The sequence below is a fragment of the Macaca thibetana genome, chromosome 9 (genome assembly GCF_024542745.1).
Source record: "Macaca thibetana thibetana isolate TM-01 chromosome 9, ASM2454274v1, whole genome shotgun sequence".
Classification (NCBI taxonomy): Eukaryota; Metazoa; Chordata; class Mammalia; order Primates; family Cercopithecidae; genus Macaca; species Macaca thibetana.
This window is the reverse complement of record NC_065586.1, coordinates 70,700,980-70,709,425: the sequence shown is the minus strand read 5'-3', so window position 1 is coordinate 70,709,425 and position 8,446 is coordinate 70,700,980. Positions and strand designations below refer to the sequence as shown.

The window sequence follows — 8,446 nt, the reverse complement described above, 5'->3', positions numbered from 1 at the left end:
AAAATCTATTTATTTTACAACCTCAGATTAGCTTTCTCCCATTCTTTCACTTCTGAGATTTGACTGCACAGGATTGCATAAGATGTATGTATTTTTAACGTAATAAAACATAATTGTAGTTAAGCCACAAGGAAGAAATCTTTCTATCCAGCTTGGCTGTTACCACTGCTCTGTGCATAGTGGAAAAATAATATATATCCGGAAATTTAACATTCAAAAACAGAGCTTGATGCCTTAAAAGGGAGCAACTTTGTAAAGTAAATATTTAAACACCAGTATCCATTTAACTTTAGCTTTCTAAAACCCTGTTTCATATATCTAGAATAAAGTACAGTGCAAGTTTTCTTAACCAAATGCTATTTAACCAGTTTACCAGAAAAACCAGTGCTCTCCGTTTCCTCTACAAAACACACTGATTGATGGCCAAAACATGCTGGAAATTTGCAACTATAGACACCTTTGTAGCAGGCAATTCCAATTAAGTTTTCTGCTTACCAAGAGTCAATTGCACTTGTTTCCAAATGCATTTGTCCTGGTTCTATGTGTTCCTTTACTTACGTAATTTAATCAAGCATTATATAAACCAATATAAGTGTAAGATGAGTGCAAGAAGAGAATTGTTTCTATAAAAACTTAGTTGACTGTTTGAATTGCCTTTGAATTTAGTATGTGTAGGTTAAGTGTAAAATTTTAGAAGGTTTTCATAAAATTACAGAATGTAGAAAAGTTCTTTATTCATCAGCTTTGTAAATGTCTTTAAATTCTTTAAATAATCTACTTAAAAGATAATGAGGCCAGGCGCAGTGGCTCACGCCTGTAATCCCAGCACTTTGGGTGGCCGAGGTGGGCGATCACCTGAGGTCAGGAGTTCGAGGCCGGCCTGACCAACATGGTGAAACACTGTCTCTACTAAAAAAATACAAAAATTAGCCAGGCGTGGTGGTGGGCACCTGTAATCCCAACTACTCAGGAGGCTGAGGCAGGAGAATTGCTTGAACCCGGGAGGCGGAGGTTGCAGTGAGCTGGGAGAGTGAGACTCTGTCTCAAAAAAAAAAAGATAATGAAACTGTATTGTCAAGTGTGGTTTGGCCAAGAAAGATGACAGGAAACTCCATAGGTAAAGATGCATAGGCAAAAGTAAGGCTGAGAATTAAATCCTCACCTTTTTTCTCTCTTGCCCAAATTCCTATCTAAGGAAACTGGGGAACCATGCCCTACAAGCCAAAAAAATCTCATCAGGTGGGTTTTATTTCATCCTACTTGGCTTACTTTCCAACCTGACTCTGGAATAATATCACATGATGGATAAAGAAGGAAATCAAAATATTTTACCCCAAAATATGTTCCTTTGCCATATTTTAAAATGGTTCTGCAAAGGTGGGTTTGTGGGGGAAATTTGCATCTATAAAGTGCCCATGTTAACATACAAATCCCTCCCCTTCCAGGACCTCCCAGTCCTGAAGAGGTCTAGCACCTTTTAAAGATATGAATGGGAAACATTTCCTATCTATTGTTTCTAAGGGCAGCCACCTATGAGACTTCATAAGAACATTGGTCTTGGCAACCCCTTATCTTGACCCAGACACTCTTTTCTACTGATTCCAGGTCTTCAGATAATAGCTTAACTCTTTCAACCAATTGCCAATCAGAAAACCTTTGAATTCACCCATGATCTGATAGTCCTCTCACCCGACTTCCAGTTCTCCCACCTTTCCAGACCGAACCAATGTATATCTTACATGCATGGATTGATGTCTTATGTCTTGCTAAAATGTATAAAACCAAGCTGGAACCCAACCACCTCGGACACACATTCTCAGGCACTCTTGAGACTATGCCTCAGGCTATAGTCACTCATATTTGGCTCAGAATAAACCTCTTTAAATATTTTACAGTTTGTAAACTTTACAAACTCTGTAAAGTATTTCTTTTCGTCAGCGAGGCTATGGCTCTGTATAAAAGATTGGCTAATCATATCAAGCTGAAACACTCCTGCACAGCAAAGGAAACAATCAACAAAATGAAGAGACAACCAGAGTGGGAGAAAATACTTGCAAACTATCCAACAAGCGATTAATAACCAGAATATGTGAGGAACTCAAATGACTCTAAGGGAGGAGACTACCCCTCATATTGTCTTATGCCCAATTTCTGCCTCCAAAGAAAGAAAAAGTAAAAACTAAAAGGCAGAAATGAAATCCACAAGCAGACAGCCTGGCGCCACACCCTGGGCCTGGTAGTTAAAGATCGACCCCTGACCTAATCAGTTATGTTATCTCTAGATTACACACAGTGTATAGAAAAGCACTGTGAAAATCCCTATCCTGTTTTGTTCCGATCTAATTACCGGTGCATGCGGCCCCCAGTCACGTACCCACTGCTTGCTCAATCGATCACGACCCTCTCACGCGCACCCCCTTAGAGTTGTGAGCCCTTGAAAGGGATAGGAATTGCTCACTCATGGAGCTCGGCTCTTGAGGCAGGAGTCTTGCCGAAGCCCCCAGCCAAATAAACCCCTTCCTTCTTTAACTCGGTGTCTGAGGAGTTTTGTCTGCGGTTCTTCCTGCTACAACTCTGTAGGAAAAAAATCTAATCTGATTTTCAAATGGACAAAAGATTTCTCAAAAGAAGACAAATAAATGGTAAACAGGCATTATGAAAAGGCGTTCAACATCACTGATCATCAGAGAAATGCAAATCAAAACTATAATGAGACATCATCTCACCCCTGTTAAAATGGCTTTTATCTAAAAGACAGGCAGCAACAAACGCTGGCAAGGATGCTGAGAAAAGGGCACCCTGTACACTATTAGTGGGAATGTAAATTAGTACAACCACTAACAGTTTGGATGCTCCTCAAAAAACTAAAAATAGAGCTGCCATATGATCCAGCAATCCCACTGCTAGGTATATACCCAAAAGAATAGAAATCAGAATATTGAAGAGATGTCTGCACTCCCATGTTTATATCAGCACTATTAATAGCCAAGATTTGAAAGCAACCTAAGTGTCCATCAACAGACAAATAGATAAAGAAAATGTGGTACATATACACAATGGAATACTATTCGACCATAAAAAAGAATGAGTTCCTGTCATTTGCAACAACATGGATGGAACCAGAGGCCATTAAGTTAAGTGAAATAAGCCAGGCACAGAAAGACAAATATTGCATGTTCTTACTTATCTGTGAGAGCTGAAAAGTGAAACAATTTAACTCACAGAGAGAACAGAATGATGGTTACCAGAGGCTGGGAAAAGTAGTAGGCAATGCAGGGGGGAGTGTGGATGGTTAATGGGTACAAAAAGATAGAATGAATAAGATCTAGTATTTGATAGTACAACAGGGTGACTACAGTCAACAATAATTTATTATTATTTTAAAATACTAGTATAATTGGATTGTTTCTAACACAAAGAAAGGATAAATGCCTGAGGTGATGAATACTCCACTTACCCTGATAAGAGTATTACACAGTGAATGAATGTATCAAGATATCTCATGTACCCCCTAAATACATACACCTACTATGTACCCCCCAAACTTTAAGATTTAAAAATATTTAAAAATGGCTAAAACAGTATATGCATGTATTGTTATTATTTCTCACTTTTTTCAACCTTACTGAGGTATAATTGATAGATAAAAATTGTACATATTAAAGGTGTAAATGTGATGCTTTGATTTTCACTTTTTCATTGTGAAATGACCACAACCAAGCTAAGTAACACACCATCACCTCACAGTTACCTTTTTTGTTGTTCTAGTTGACTTTTTCATTTAACCCACAACTAGTTTTAAGAGTATAGAATAAGAATGCTTCTGCTTAATTATGCTTTCTGTCCCCAAGGATGCAGGTCGCAGAGATGCCCAGGTCCTGCACCTGGGAGGGCGGCTTCAGGTGCCCCGGGGAGATCCCGCCCTGCCAACTTAAGAAGGGGCGGGGTTCCTGCTTGTCCCGGCTCCTGCCTACTCCGTGGAGCGGGAGGCCCAGGTCTGCAGCCGCGGTTCAGGAGGCTGCAGCTGCACCTGGGAGGGCAGATCTCGCCTGCTTCAGGGCCCAACTCCAAGGGAACAGGGAGGCTCGGATCCACAGCAGCAGTTTGGGTAACTGTGGCCCCGCCCAGGAGGGCGGAGCTCCTGCCTGCTCCGTAGAGCAGGAGGCCTGGGTCTGCGGAAGGGCTTTGGGCGGCTGCAGCAGCGCCTGGGGAGCTCCCTTCCCAACTCAGAAGGGGCGGGGTTCCCACTGGCTCCATGGAGGGTGCAGCCCTAGCTGGGCCTACCTTAAAATGCCAGGGTAATGAGACCACATGATACAAAATACAGTGATGTATTAATAAGGAAACACTTTACATAGCTTTTCTCAAAAGAGGGTGAATGTCAGGCCCTCATGTCATCATGGCAATACATTGGGGTACAGAATCAATAAATCAATACAAATTTAAACCACAATATATAATGAATAATTAAAATAAAATTGTGAGTCAGACTTATCTGAGCTTGTATTGATAAAATTACCAAATTTGAGTAAAAGGATAAAGATGGGAGAAAAAAACATAAAAAAGTAGTTGCACATTTTTAAATGCATAGAGATTCCCCCATTTTAAGTCACCGTTGCAACATGAATAGCTTTTTAAATATGTATTTTTTTAAATGAATCCCTCTCCATTTATTTCTATTCTTTTTTTACATTAGAAAAATCTGACTATTTTTTAAGTGATGAAAAACATTTGCAAACACACATTATGAAATATGAAGAATCTTGGGACTCACTGACCACTTCAGTGATTATGAAAACTGTAAACTATTTTTAAAAGCAGATTTTTCACTGTTCTTCATTAAGTCTGATTACCTTGCCCATTAGCATTTGGCTCTTTTATTATGATGATTGTGAAATACTGTAGATGTTACCACTAATGGATAAAAACACTTTACACAGTTATCTTGATTAACTCATCAATAATCATTTGGAATAATTTTTCTTCATTCAGTGAATGGATCATTCACATGCCCTAGAATAATTGTCCACATTGAGGTGCAGGAAATTAGCATAAAAACTATGTACCCTAGAGAGCTAGTTTTCACTTCTAACATCACTAAAAGTTAGTTCAAACTAACATTTGAAGGTTTTATCAAGTGAGTGAAAGAAGAAATATGATTCTTTGGCCATTTTCTCTATAATGCTATTACACAAACAGTCTTCCATTTTTAGGGTCCCACACTTACAAATAAAGAGCAAGATTAGAAATATAACAGCATTCCTAAATCTTCCTTCTTGCTATTTCATTTTTGATAAGGGAAAAGTATCAAGCAGCTTTTATAAAACAATGTAATAGTGACTCCCAGTAAATAGAAAATTACACAAGTGTATTGTTCCACATTCTTCTTTATTTGATGAAGAAGAAAGAAAATGATAGCATTTCAAATCTTGTTCTTGGAATGTAGTTCAGATTTTAAGCGAGTTTTACATAGTTTGGGATTTGTGTCTCAGAACAACTTAGAAACACAAAACCATGGCTCTAGCAGGTTTCTTATAGATCAGCTGATCCAATCCAGACCAGAAAACTGAGAGAGACTGTGTAATTAACCAAGACCTCTCATCCAGATCTTCTGACTTGATCCAATAATTGCTTTTTTTAAACCACAAGACATCACTGACACAAATGTCCTGAATCTGGCACGAATCCAGACAAAACAAGAGTACAGAAAAGGTAGCTAAGGGAGATAGAAACTTCCAGATTAATTTTTCCCCTGAATTATAGCATGTGACAATCTCTCTTTTTCCAGGCTCAGGAATGTATTGATCCTAGTTGGTCTCTGTTCTCTTTCAGGAACTGAGACAGTGAATCCAGCTCTTGTCTTATCTTGTAAAGGCCTTGCTTGGCACCATGAATCAATTTGTTTTCAGGCACAGGTGACCATATCAATAGTGACTAATATAATCTTCTAAGATTTGATTTCTGGTTCTCCATCAGTTAGAGTTTTCCTAAGTTGATTGAAATAAATGATAACTAGTCTAAGATCACTGATTACATTCTTCCACAGACAGCCTGTTTTCAGGGAATTCAGTTACATGGCCAGATTGAACTTGAACTCTGGGCATCTCACAAACAGATTCCGTAGTTGACAATGAAGAGAGGATATGGTGGGTCAGTGACACACAAATAACTTGGCATTACAGGGCAGATGACATTGGTCTGGATGATTTTATATATAACTAGGTAGTGATACCTTTGGGATTTTGGAACTATTCCACAAAATCCATAAAGCTGGGATGTACGGGCAAGCGCTGGCAACAGAAATACAATGTGAGCTGCATATACAATTTTAAATTTGCTAGGTACCACATTTAAAAAGGTAAAAAAAAAAGTGAAATTAATTTTAGTAATATATATTTGACACAATATGTCAAATATAATTTCAACTTGTAATAAAAATAAAAAATAAAAGTTTTCCAATCATTTCATTAAGTATTCAAAAATTATTTTCCTTTAACATTTGCATTTACATTGACAAACTGGTTCTTAAAAAAAAAAAAAGTTACTGGCAGGGCGCTGTGGCTGTAATCCCAGCAATTTGGGAGGCCGAGGCGGGTGGTTCACGAGGTCAGGAGATCGAGACCATCCTAGCTAACACGGTGAAACCCCGCCTCTACTAAAAATACAAAAACAAAAAATTAGCGGGGCCTGGTGGGGGGCACCTGAAGTCCCAGTTACTCCGGAGGCTGAGGCGGGAGAATGGCACAAACCCGGGAGGCGGAGCTTGCAGTGAGCTGAGATCGCGCCACTGCACTCCAGCCTGGGCGGCAGAGCGAGACTCCGTCTCAAAACCAAAATAAAACAACACAAAACAAAACAAAAAAATTTTGCTTTGATTTTGAAGCATAAGCATTTTCAATTTCAAAACTTCATTCATTTAACTACATTCAGTTAAATGAATTGGTACTCTCCTGTGTCCACTCAAGATTAGTATCAAGTTTTAAAAGTATTTAATAAATTGAAATACAACTCTAAATTTATCAATATCAACAAAGTGTTCAAATTTTCCTTGTACTTTTGACAATTTTCATAAAAATATTCTGCATATTAATTCATACTCTAGAAAATGTATAAAATCACTATTGATTTGTATTATGAAAAGTTTCTATTTCAATATAAATTGTTCTGTCTGTCTAGTTAGGTCACAAATAAGTTTTACCTTTTCTTGGAACTTCAAATTTAGCTCATTCATATGTGGTGTGATATCAGTGAGAAAATGTAAATCACACTGCCACTTTTATCTTTAACAATTGAATGTTTGGGCCGGGCGCGGTGGCTCAAGCCTGTAATCCCAGCAGTTTGGGAGACTGAGACGAACGGATCACGAGGTCAGGAGATCGAGACCATCCTGGCTAACACGGTGAAACCCCGTCTCTACTAAAAAATACAAATAACCAGCCGGGCGAGGTGTCAGGAGCCTGTAGTCCCAGCTACTCGGGAGGCTGAGGCAGGAGAATGGTGTGAACCTGGGAGGTGGAGCTTGCAGTGAGCCAAGATCCGGCCACTGCACTCCAGCCTGGGAGACAGTGCGAGACTCCATCTCAAAAATAATAATAATAATAATAATAATAATAATAATAATAATAATAATTGAATGTTAGGCAAGCATTCTTTCTGTTTCAAGAAAATTAGAGCTAACAATACAGTAAATCTGTAAAGCTCTTCCACAGCTCAACCAATGAGCATTGCCAAAGAATATAACATCATTCAATTCATTGTCTTCTGTTTCTTTCAACAGTTCTACAAACTGCCAATGATTAACAGTATTTGCACATACATATAAAAGGATGTTAACAACTATATCATAACACTTTCATACAGTCTGTACCAGCAAACAGCACAAATATTTTCCATATATATCATATAAGGGAAATATCAGTCACTTATTTTAAAATTCCAATACATTCAATTTCAACCTAACACAGTTGGAGCATCATCTATCATTATAAAAAGTATTTTTCTTTCAATTCTGCCTTGAACACTCTGACAAATGTAAAAGACTCAGAAATTATGTACAGCATGAGTTTAATGTTAAGCCACAAATTTACAAGATTTCTTTAAAATGTGGAAGCCCCTTGAGACAAAATATACCTGAAGAAATTAATTGGATAGTGTCTCTTATGTTGCATAGCCTCTAAAGCTAAAGAAAAGTACTTGTAATTTTTCCAATTTTGAATCACCTGATCATTTATATTGTTGAAAGGTCATGTTTAGGTAATTGTTTAATGACTTATTTTTTAAATTTTTGGTTTTTATTCACAAAATCTTTTACTTTCTGTAAAATATATGTTTTACTCTCTATCCTCATAATTTACAAACAATTTCCATAATTAACTCATAATGTATTTTACCATTTTTCCAGCTAAATGGTGTGTGTGTGTATGTTTGTATATGTAAAATATTTTAT

General features: G+C 37.8%; 1 protein-coding gene across 1 annotated transcript in view; it reads left to right on the top strand.

The window, feature by feature from the left end:
* Positions 1 to 8,446, top strand: part of NRBF2 (nuclear receptor binding factor 2) — a 1,206,382-nt gene that overhangs the window by 983,661 nt on the left and 214,275 nt on the right. The window lies entirely within an intron of this gene.